Here is a 12,139-nt window from a genome sequence, read left to right as displayed (position 1 = left end):
CACAATAAATAAACCATTAAAAAAAAAAAAAAAAAAAAAGATGCGTACACTTTATTGTATGTGAATTACAACTCACGCGCAAGGTTAAAAAATAAAAAACTACATATCTGTCCAAGTAAAAAGTGTTCTCCCATCCACGTGCACGCGGAATCATCTCATTTCACACACGCGCGCCACACTTGGTGGAATAACAACCTAGTTTAGTGCTCTTGCCTTATGTTTGGGGGAAGTGAAATTCAGACGGGAGACACGCCCTGCTCAAGGTCGTACAGAGACCTGAGTTTTACAAACGTAAAAATGCGTCGAGCTAGACACTTGGGGTTTATGCGCTTTACTATAGGTCTGTTATACCTCCATAAAAAAACAAGTTAAAGAGAAAACAGTATGTGGCAAGACTGGGTTTCTTCTCTCCCTTTTGGCTGCTGGTGGAAAGAGGGTCCGTAGTCAGACGGTAAGTCCGAGTCATTATGCAGACAATAACCTAAACGTTCTCATTCTTCTGACAACACAAACTGTACTTTTACAGGTCATGTTATTATCCTACAGATGTCTAAAGAGCCAAGTAAGCCCCTGGTGTGCTGGTCGTAAGTAAGAAATCAATCACGCCTCGGGAGTAGACCTCTGTTGGACTATTTCACAGGACTTCCTTCCAGCAGCCCCATTAGGGGTCACGGCAACTAGGACCCCAAGGCGAAGCTCAAAAACGTAAAGTTAGCCGACCTGAATCCAGTCAGGAAAAATGCCGAGTATTAGATGCACACAGGGAAACTCGTGAAGCTCAGACACGTGATTTGGGGGAGACTGGCCGAGAGCAACCTGCTACGACCGCTGAACCCACCCGGGGCTGCCATCCTAGCCGATCGAGGCCCCCCCCACCCCGCCGCGAAGTGAAAAGAATTCCCTTTGGCAGAAATTACAGACATAAAACGCTGTCTGAAGGCTTGCTCTCTCCTTCTGTGTCCGCCCTAAGCATTACGCACTTGGCCCCGGGCAGCAGGCCTACCTCTTCCTCCATCGCTAAGGTACAAATTTAACTTTATGAAAGAGGCCTGTTGAGTATTCTGAGAATTGTTGGGAGACCTCAGCTCAACTAGGACTTTCCTGAATATTTCCCTGGTAGTAATGAACATATATTTTTTCTCTCTCAAAAGAGTGATAAAATGTGACCCATGCTCATTAAAGAAAAAATTCTAAACAAGAACATTTACTTTTGAAGTAAAGTAAGTTATTCACTGTTCTTCCCTTACCCACCCCTATGAAAAACAAGCTAACAATGAACAGAAACATTTGTATGAATGTTATTTCTTTTTCTATCTTAGATCTACCTACCTACCTAGCTATCATCTGTCTATCATCTACCATCCATCCATCCATCCAACCATCATTTAGATTGGAGAGCAGACATCTGTCATTTTGCCTGCTCTGCATCCTATTGGTCCTGATAGGAGTTAATCACAGGGTCTCACCCTCCCCAGGGAGGTTGGCACACAAACCAGGCTGGCCAATCAGAGTTATTCACCATGCTGGCCACAGTGATTGGCTGATGGATCGACTTGTGACCCAAGCAAAGCCAGTTAGGGTCTGCCCTGAGATTTGCCACATCTGTGCTCTGATAGAGCACTTTTTCTTTGGCGTCCACAAACCATGATGCTGGAGGCCTGAGGTTATTAGCAACATCTTTCCAACTGTGTGAAATGATCCAGGTCACAGAGGAAAGCATAACCAGAGATGGACAAAGGGACAGAGCCCTGAGGATAGCAGTTGATCTACTGGATCCAACCATGCCTGAAGCCTGATCTACATGTAAACTTCCCAGGTATGTGAGCTAATACAGTCCTCTTGTTTTAGGTTGAACCATATGAAATTGTCATTTTTGTATGCCAAAACCAGTCAAATGTTGGCAACTTTATATGGTGTAGCTTAATAATTTAAATACATTTGAGTTAGATTTCTAGTACAGTTACCATCTTGACTAATTCAAGTAGGCTTTTAAAAAATTAAGCTTTCTATTTTGAGATAAGTATAGATTCCTGTGTCCTGTGTCATTATAAGAAATAATACACAAAGATCACCTACACTCCTTACCCAGTTTCCCGCATTGCTAGCATCTTACAAAACAGTAGTACAATATCGCAAGCAAGATGTTAACCTTGATACTGTCAAGACAGAGCATTCTCATCACTGCAAGGATCCCTCCTGTGGCCTTTTATGGGCATATCCACCAACACACCCTCCTCAATACCTGGAGATCACCAAGCCATTCTCTAGTTCTATAATTTTACCATTTCAAGGATGTTATATAAATATAAATGTTATATAAATGGAACCATACAGTGTGAAACCCTTTGGGAGTGGCTTGTTAAATGCAAGATAATCTTTGGAGATCCATCCAGGCTGTGGCATGTCTCCAGAGTTCTTCCCTGTTTATTGCCGGGTAGTCTTCCGTGCTATGGATGTACCGCCGTTTGCTTAACCATTCGCGCACTGATGGACATCTGGGTTGTCTCCAGCTTTTGACTATTTCTACAGGTGCCAAGCCCGAGCGTGCCTTTCCTTGCCCTAGAGTCTAACAGTTTTCTCTTACGACTTTTTTTCTAAAAATATTATAGTTTTGTGCACCTGGGACTAACACAGCATTGTGGACCCACTGTCCTTCAACAAAAAAGGGGAAAATTATAGTTTTAGGTTTTACATTTGTCTGTGATACATTTTGAGTTAATTTTTTTTTTTTATAAGATGTGAGACTTCAGCCCAGGTTCATCGTTTCGCCTCTGGATGTCCAGTTGCTCCAGCACTGTTTGTTGAAAAGTCTATCTTTCCCCCATTGAACTGCTTTTGTACTTTTGTCAAAAATGGGTCATGCATATTTGTGTGAGTATATTCCTGGCTCCTCTATTCTGTTCCACTGATCTATGTGTCTATCCCTCTACCAATAACACACAGTCTTGATTGTTGTGTTTTTTAGAAAGGTTCCTGGTGTGTAGTAGATGTCAAGGAATGGTAATTATTATTCATTCATTCATCAAATATATATAAACATTACTGCTAATATAACTGCTAATATTCTTTCTATTTAATTTGCAGAAAAATGCAACGTATCTAGAGGCCAAAATTTTAGGAATCCGAGGTTCTCTGAGTCCTAGAAATGACTACCAAAAAGTCTCTACATTTAAAGAACCAAAAAGTGTGCACGTAGAATTTAATTTACAGAAAAATGGATTCCAAATGGTAGGATCCGACCCGCTAATACTCAGGAAAAGTATCCGGGAGTTACTGGAGCAGTATTTCCCAAAGTATATCCCTCGGTACATGAGTCTTTCAAGATGCTTCTCAAAAAAAGAGTTTATTGTCAAAATGATGGAGAAATATTATACACAATTGTATTGTTTTAAGGGATTCACAATGTGTATTACCACACTGAAGCATCTAAAAAGTCCTGCAGTAAAATACATCTGTGTAACTTGCTTTAAGCTAAGGCTTCCCAAACTTAATTTATTCATAGAAACCACATTTCTCCCCAACACAGTGGCGTCCCATGAATCGCTCCCAGAAGCGTGTTTTGAAAAACACTATCATAGAGTATTGTCAGCAAGTCCACAGAATGTTAGGAGTCAGGGTTTTGTAAACCAGCAGTGTTCAAAGTGTGGCCTGAGGACCCAGTGGATCTGTAAGGCTCTTTCGGGGAGATCAAGAGATCAGCCTGTTTTCCTAGCAATTCTAAGATGTGATTTGCCTTTTTCACGCTCATTCCGCTGCAAGCATACGGTGGCCTTTCCCAGAGGGTAGGTGACATGTGATATCACAAGGGGCTGAGTGGAGAAGCAGATGGGAGAACCCAGCTGTCTCTTATTAAACTAGAAGTTAAGCAGATTTAGCAAAAAATGTAAAACAATGTCACTCTTCTCGTTCAATGTCTTCTTCTGGAAAAGGTAGTGGGTTTTTTTTTTTTCCATCAGAAGATGTGTATGTCTGCCGTGGGTTTATTATTGTTATTTTAAAACAAGTATGTTTTAAAATATGTTTAAAATATGTTTTAAAATGAAGGTGAAATTTGTTTTAATTTTCATGCTGTAAATATCGATAGACATGACGACCTAAACAAAGCTCGTTGAGGGTCCTCAATCATTTTTAAGAGTGTAAAGGGGTTGTGAAAATGGGGAAAACGCTCTCGTTTCCCTTTACGGTACTCAGAAGTGTGCACTAACACTCCTGACACCAGATAGGAAGGTTTTCCACAAACCAAGCAATTCTTCGATGCCCGCGGGCTGTCCGACGCTAACTGCACTCAGCGCAGACTCACGGGCTCCGGACCGTTCCCCTAAGGCTGAGGCCCCTCCCCCCGCTTCAGGTCCAGTGACAAGTCCTGCTTGTCACCCGTGCTTCTGACTGACGGGTGTAGATCAGGGTGCCTGCGCCCTGTCCTTGGGCGCAGTGATTTGCTGGTATTTGCTCACAGAGCTCAGGGAACTGAGCTTTCCTCACTAGATCGCCAGCTCATTATGCAGGGACACAACTCGGGAACAGCCGCGGAAGAGACAGTGGGGCAGTCCCCGGGGGAGGTGCCGGGGACTCCAAGCCCCTCCAGGTGTGTCACGCTCACAGCACCTCCACGTGTCAGGAACTCAGAAGCGCTCTGGACCCTGTGCCTTGGGGGGTTTTTACGGAGGCTTCATCACGTAGGCACGACCGATTACTCACTCTCCCGAGAACAGACGGGGGCGCTGAAAGTTCCAAGCTTCTAGTCATGGCTCGGTCTTCCTAGGGGGCAGCCGGCACCCAGGAGGCCACCAGGAGTTGGCTCGTTAGAACAAAAGACGCTCCCCTCACCCTGGAAATTCCACGGGTTTGGGCGCTCCATGTCAGACCAGCCGATCATTCAGGAAATGAAAGATTTTAGGAGACCTGGGGCAGGAACCGGGGCAGAGACCTATATATATATATATACATTTTTGTTTTCTTATTATTCCATAGGACATGAGACCCAAAAGTTTTAAAACTGCTATTCTAAATAAATCCCTTCCGGGGAAAATGAAGCCCCAAGGGGCTGGGGCTTGGACTGGAGTGCATCGTTCGAACTGAACCCGGATCTTAGGATCTCTGGTCCAGAGTCTTACTATAACCCCACCCTGCCTAGCACCCCACTGAGAGTGGAACAACCAACCAGCCAGCCCAAGATATCTGACGTGGAGGAGACAAGGGAATCCCAAGAGAGAACTGTGATCCTACACTCCACACAGCACCCTCGTGCTCGAGCGCAGAAGGCGTCGCAGGGGTGCGGGCTGAGCGCAGACAGGGCCACAGAGGGAGGGCGGCGCAGGGCAAGGCCACGCACGCGACGAGCCTGGAGAAGGATCGCGGGCAGAACGTCCGGCAGCAAGTGGGTCCACGGTTGACGCTTACATATGTGTGAGCGCGTGTGTGTCATTACACGTGTACACGTGTGTACGTATATATATCAGACTGGACAGGATCGGTGTCCCGTATCAAACTTTAGATAGAATAACACCTCGATTCAAACTTTTGCTCGATTATCAATCCATATAGTTATTCTTTGATCAAGCATTGCCTTAGTTAGTGCTGGGAGAGCCGCCCATCTGTGAGGAGGTGAGCTCGGGGGGGCCGGGTCCAGGCCAGCGCCCAGCTGGGGGCGCGTGTTTGTCAGCAGGGGCCGCTCTGGCCCTCTTGCCCTGATGCTGGGGAGTCCGGCTGTGGGCAGAGGGGAGACATCCTCCGGGAACCTCACGCCCTCGCAAGGCCTCCAGGGACCCCGGCCTGCCATCTGCGAGGGGTGGGTCAGGGCTCCTCTGTGATCCAGAACGCACACAGTGCCTGAATTCTACCCTTGGGCTTTGCTCTCTGTTCCGGTCGGATGACCCCTTGGGGCGGCTGTCCCCTGGGAAGGCTGAGTCGTGGCTGCTAATGGAACAACCGGGAAGCTAGTCGTCTCACAGGAGCTTGAGGCCACGAGACGCTGGACAGACAGGCCTTGCGGGGTTCTAGAGGGAGAGCAGGGCTGTGCCATGGATGCCAGGAGGGCGGGCACGGTCTGGGGACGATGACAGCAGCCCAGTCCTCTGTCCAGGAGCGCCCGGAATGGGCACAGAGAGTGGGGAGGAAACTAGACCCCCAGCTCTGGCTCCGACGCCTGTGAGGCCGAACTGACACAGAGTTGTTCGGGTAAAAGCAGGTACGGGAGAGGGAAACCGGGGCCTGCGCTTTGCCCTGAGCCCTAGGGCTCCAAACCCGGGGCAGGATGAAGACTAACAGCCTTCTGTTAGTTAACAGACTAGCTTCCCCCCAAGGAGGCAGCAGGACTGGCCTCCTCTGCCGGACAGAGCCTGTTCCTCAGGGCACCCGGTCTCAATCCAGCCCCAGAACCCGAGCCGCAGCCCCGCTCGCTCCCCAGCTCCCGCAGGCTCTGCTGGCAAGCTCTGGCCCCAGCTCGTCTCTCTGCCCTCCCTCCCATCACGTGCCCTGGGCCTGGGCCAAATGGAGCCCCGCGCTCCTCCGCTACGTGCCTTCTCCCAGCCCATCTCTGCTCGCCGACCCCCTCTCCACTCGGGACGCCAGGCCCTCACCACCCTGCTCCTGCGTTCTGGGCCAAACCTGGCCCACCCTTCCTGGTTGGATTAGTTTTCTAAATGTGTTAATTACCATGAATTTAGTGGCTTAAAACAGCACGTACTTGGGACTTCCCTGGCGGTCCAGTGGTTAAGACTCCGCGCTTCCGCTGCAGGGGGCACGGGTTCGATCCCTCGTCGGGGAACTAAGATCCTGCCTGCCGCGCGGCACGGCCAAAAAAACCCCGGAAAACACGTTTATGATGTCGCATTTCTGTAGGTCAGAAGTCCGACCCAGGTGTCACTGAACTCAAGTCAGGGTGTCAGCAGGGCTGGTTCCTTCTGCAGCCTCCAGAGGAGCGTCTGCTTCCTGGCCTTCCCCAGCTTCTAGAGGACACCACATTCCTTGACCCGTGGCCCCTTCCTCCACCTTCAGCGTCTCTGACTCCGCTGCTGTCCTCACATCTTTCTCTGGCCACAACCGGAAAAGCTTCTCCTCTTTGAAAGACTCACCTGATTAGACTGGGCGCACCTCGATAATCCAGGGTCCTCTCGCCATCCTGAGGGCTTTCACCTAATCACATCTGCAAAGTCCTTTTTGCCACGTAAGGTGACATAGTCACAGGATCCAGAATTAGGATATGAACATCTGGGGGGGGGGGGCATTATTCTGCCCCAAACTGGCCCAGCTCCGGTGGCCCCCGTGACTTTCAAAGCACCCTCTCCACCTTCCGGGCTGACTTGGCCCATGGGCCTCTGTAGGTCTTCCTCTCCACAGCTTCCAGCACCCTGGATTGTAACGGCTTGTTGATTTGTCATTTTCCTGCAATAAATGTCAAGTACCATGACGGCAGGGACAGGGTCTCTCTTGTCCACTGATATATCCTAGCAACTAGCACAGTGCCGGGTGCGTAGTGCTCCAAAAACATTTTAGTGCAGAAACTCTTCTACAGAATTTAACTATACTAAATTACATTCTGGCTACATGCCTTCTCTACAAGACACGTCTTGAAAGCGGGGTTCACGTGCGGCTTGTCCGTTGTGTCCCCTGGGGCATCTGGACAGTACTCGGCACACGCTTGTGGAATTGGATTGAATAAAGAGGTTCAGACTCCTCTCAATGGCCTGGCTCTTAAACGCAGGGCCCGCGGAGGACGTGTGGGAACGAGGCGCACTGGGTCAGGTAGGGCTACCCGGGAAAGGTTTCTGGAAGAGAAGCGCTTGGGGCAGAGGTCTGAAAGAGACGCAGGCTGAGGGGGTGATGACATCCTGCCCAGAGGGCTGGTATGAGCAAAGCCAAATGTGGGAGACACAGCTGGGCGGGGTAAGCAGAGCTGAGATGGGAGGGCCAGGGAGCGGACAGCAGGCGGAGGGGTCTCGAGTTGATGCGATAGGGTGCTCTCGCAGGGATTACAGAGCAGTGAGCGAGGCGCTGCAAGCAGGAGTGGGTGGAAGACAGGATGGAAGCAGGAAGACAGAGTGCCGTATGCCGGCAGGGCAATGGTGGCTGTCCCCTAGGGTCACTGGCATAGACTCGATGTGGAGACAGGAGAGAACAGAGTCGAAGCTCATTTGATACACACATCCTTGCATTCCTGAGAAGTGCAGGATGACGGCGCACAGAGGAAGCTGGGAGGCCTCGCTTCCATTTTGGGGTGAAGATGGTGAGACCAGAACCGGGTACCTTTAGTGTCGGGTGTCAGAGGACCATGCGCTGGAGGTGACCGAGACTCGGCCCTCCGCTTTTGTCCCTAAGAAGGTCTCCACCGCCACACAGGAGGCGTGTGGGGGGAGGCAGGGTGTTTTTCCAGTGCCTGAACTGTCCCTTCTGCTCCCGCGGGACAGGCATCCTCTCTCTGTCCCAGCCGGCTCCCCAAAGCAGCCACTCTGACCTCCAGAATGAGCTACGGTCTCCATTGACAGAGCCCCCACTGTTCCAGGTGCTTTGCACATAGAGACTCGTTACATCCTGAAAGTAGGTCATATTATCCCCATTTTATGGATGTGGAAACCGAGGCTCTCTAACGGATAAGCCAACCACCCAAATTCTCACAACTAGTACGAGACGAACCAGGATTGGTGCCCTGGTTGGCCTAGGGCCAAAGCCCACGAGCTCTGTGTGCCACTGTGGTGCCTCCTGCCGGTCGTCCGGCGGGCAGATTTTAAATCTACCCAATTCAGCAAACAGGGCCCCTGCAGGTGGAGGGGATACAGGGAGGGACACATATCAGTAGGAGAGACCAACACAAGCCCAACGATACCCACAGGAAGTGCCCACAACAACCCACAGTACCTGGGGCGGGGGGCGGGCTTCAGGCCGGCCCCCAGTGCCGGCCACCTCAAGCCCCGCCCCCCGAATCCCAAAATATCCACTGAAAGGGTCTTTGCATCCAACCAACTCATTTCAGACAAGGAAGCAGAGGCGGCAGAGGGGAGGTGTCTTCCAGGTAACACCACTGCTTAGTGGCAGAGCGGGACCAAAGCCCAGGTGTCTTCACCAGGGTCGGTGCCCTAGACTCGGACGACTCCTCTCTCTTTCCTTTGCAGCTGGACCGAGTTCACCCCTGCCCCTCAGCGGCCCGGACCTCCCCCGCCCCCCGCACATCCCGCCCCCATCTGCCGGCTCCAGAACCAGCGCCAGGGGACCAGGCTGGGAGCTGCGGGGCGCACCCTTCACGGGCCCAGCCCGCCCCTCGCCGCCCGGGTTCCTCCTCCTGGCGGGGATGGGGAGGAGAGGTGGGGCCGCCCTCAGCAGCAAAGATGCGACTCAGATAACATCTCCAAATTGTGGATGAGGACAGAGCGCTTGAATCTGCTGTTATCGTTATTGTTGTTACTAGCTTATTGTTTATCAAGTGCTTTCTCTATAAAACGGCAAGACTGAAGCGGGCTTAGGCCCGCTCCGAAACCCTGGGTTTTGAATACGGGGAGGAGCGAGCTCGGCGGTGGAATTCTGCGGCCGCAAGGAGGCCACACCTTCCCAGCTTCTCGTTAGCTTGCAGACGCTCCCTTTTCCTGTTTGGTCGGGTTGAGAAATGCCTCCCTCTCCCTTGAGCGGAGCCTCGGCGCCCAGGCGGAGGCGGGCCTTGTTGCCTTGGCGACATCCCCAGCAGCCAATAGAAGCTGGAGGGGCGGGGCCGGCCGGGTCCCGTGCTGCCGAGGCGGGGTTCGCAGGTTAGCGGACGTGCGTTGGGGGAGGGGTGCGGGGGTCGCGGGGGTCGCGAGGGCCCTGGGGTTCGGGGCCCGCGGCCTGGTCGTGGGGTTGGGGCTCCCAGACTCCGCGCCCTAGGTTCTCCTCGGCCCGAGCGGGAGGAGCTGCGGGCGGTGATGAGGAAGGGCGGAGGAACGCGAGATGGGGGTCGCTGGCTGGCCTTGTCCGGCGGACCCGAGGCCCGTGGCCCCGCCCAGGAGACCCCGCGGCCCGGCGCGCCAGGTGGGCTGTGGAAGTCGAGGCCTGGGGGAGAGGGAAGCGCCTTCGCGGACCAGGCTTGGAAGGCCCGGGACCCCGGGCCCAGCTCCCACCCACTTCCCGTGCCGGAGTGGGGCGGTTCGCTCCGGGGCCCAGGGTGCTGCGTGGCCGCCCGCCCCTTCTCCGCCTCAGTATTTCTCTTCCAGGTGGGCGGTCTTGCCGGCCCCGAAAGTCTGAGAAGCATGAAACTCCTGTGTTTGGTGGCCGCGGTCGGAAGTCTGCTGGTGCCCCCTGCCCAAGCTAACAAGGTGCAGCTCCCATGCACGACCAGCCTGCCTGCGCCCCGGCATCCCGGGGGGGCTGCTGCTGCAGCCCGGCCCCTCACTCCCCTTCGGGCCGTGCCGGCGCATGTTCTCCCGGCCCTAGGCTGCAGGCCTCCAGGAGAGGGGGCGTCTGCGGCGCACGCCTCGGGATCTGGCACGCCGGAGGTGGAATTCCAGTCAGGGTTCTGTGTTTGGGGAAGTTGTCTAAGTCCTCAGTACCTTCTTCCTTTGCTCCTGGGTGCCTGCTGCCCTAGTCGGAGCTTCCAGTAGCCCAAGGAGTGGGCGTAGTGTGAAGTCTGCACAGATGCAGGTTTCTGGGTGGAGGGGACCCACCCCCGAGCTGGGACTCGAGCTGGGACTCGAGGTAACTTCCATTCCTTAGGGGTAATGGCCCGGAGCTGGATTTGGGTAGGTCTATGGAATTCGAGATCATGAAGATCACTGAGGCTTTCAATCAGACTGAGTCCCAGGGTTTGTTTCCACCTCCTCCTGGGAATGCTAATTCGAATGAAAATTTTGTTGTTGTCTCTGACCCATTCCAGGGAGGGAGAACTTCCAGAGGGGTTGCTTGAGCGTTTCCATGGAAACGTCCACTTTTTCTGGTTCACCCCAGCCTTTTCCTTCCCTGATCCTAACCTAGGAAGTTGGAGGTGGGGTTGGGGGAAGAGGCCAGCCGCCGAGACGGGTGGACCCGGGTACACACACAGGTGTGAGGCCCAGAGCAGAGGACTGCCACCTTGTTTGCTCCTCCCCCAAGCCCCCTACCTGGGAACGGCAGCCCTGGGCAGCCTTCCGTGAGTATCATTCGCGCCCCCAGACGGTTTCTTGAGGACCCTGTGATGCAGCATCCTTCCTGCAGAAGTCTTTCCTGCTGAACTTGGGCATGGGGGAAGGTCAAGAGCATTCATATGGTCACCTTATGGAACAGGGAACTGAAAGTTGAGAGTCTTGCTAGAACTTGAACCCAGGGGCCCTAACCACCTGATGTGTGCTTTCTCTCGCAGAGTTCTGAAGATATCCGGTGCAAATGCATCTGTCCACCGTATAGAAACATCAGTGGACACATTTACAACCAGAATGTGTCACAGAAGGACTGGTAAGGCATTGCCCAGGCTGGCCCTTGAGGTTGTGGGTGTTGACTGGGGTTCATGGACCCCTGGAGGATAAGCTTGCTCTCCCATTTCTATGGAGAACCTTACAAAGGAATATTTTGTCTCTGGTCACACAATCGATTGGAGATAGGGTCCACATGCCTTTAATTCCAGCTGAGGGGTTCCTGGTCAGAGGAGTGGATTTTGTTATTTTGATCTGCTTTGATTTGGGTGTTTGTTCATATCTGCAAAATGGTAACAGAGAAGCTGGGAGAGGTAAGTATTAGAGCCACATACCGTGGGATCTTTTGCCTACTTGCGTGCTCTTGGCGAAGCTCTGTTACACGCGTCATTTGATGCCAGTGTCTAACCACCTTGTAAGGCAGTGGGATGGGTTGTGTTCCCATTTTATAACTGCAGAGATTGAGGCCCAAAGAGAATTTACATTATACTCCTGGAGTCTTGAATTCATTTCTGGATGCCTCACTTCAAAAAAGAGAGAAATAATCAAAAGATCATTCAGAGAAGGGACATCAGCTTGCTGAAGGCAAGTTTCAACATGCTCTCCTGGAAAGAACGGTTTAAGGACTTATAGTCTGAGAAGGAGAGGACTTGGGGACACACGCAGCTGAGAGGGCAGGAGAGGGGCTGGCGTGCTCTGAGGCGCACCGTGCGGTTTGGGTGTAGGACCGGGGCCAGCGAGGAGAGCTCCAGGGAACCAGACTGAAGTGTGAGTTGAGGGGGCGTTTCTCGTGC

The 12,139-nt window shown here is 52.4% G+C and overlaps 1 long non-coding RNA gene across 4 annotated transcripts in view; it reads left to right on the top strand.

Annotated features, from left to right (window-relative positions):
* LOC114485445 (uncharacterized) overlaps nt 1-7,454 on the top strand; it is a 13,036-nt gene extending 5,582 nt beyond the window's left edge. For 2 of the 4 annotated variants that reach the window (XR_003678879.1, XR_003678878.1), the window contains 3 exons: nt 527-1,816; nt 2,737-5,377; nt 6,841-7,454. This is a non-coding gene — a long non-coding RNA (uncharacterized lncRNA). The remainder of the gene's footprint in view (nt 1-526; nt 1,817-2,736; nt 5,378-6,840) is intronic. The other 2 variants (XR_003678881.1, XR_008616844.1) reach the window with 2 other exon arrangements.
* The last annotated feature ends 4,685 nt before the right edge of the window (nt 7,455-12,139 follow it).

This window comes from Physeter macrocephalus, unplaced genomic scaffold, assembly GCF_002837175.3.
Source record: "Physeter macrocephalus isolate SW-GA unplaced genomic scaffold, ASM283717v5 random_1471, whole genome shotgun sequence".
NCBI lineage: Eukaryota > Metazoa > Chordata > Mammalia > Artiodactyla > Physeteridae > Physeter > Physeter macrocephalus.
Note: the sequence above shows the minus strand (reverse complement) of the source record. Positions and strands in the feature narration are given on the sequence as shown.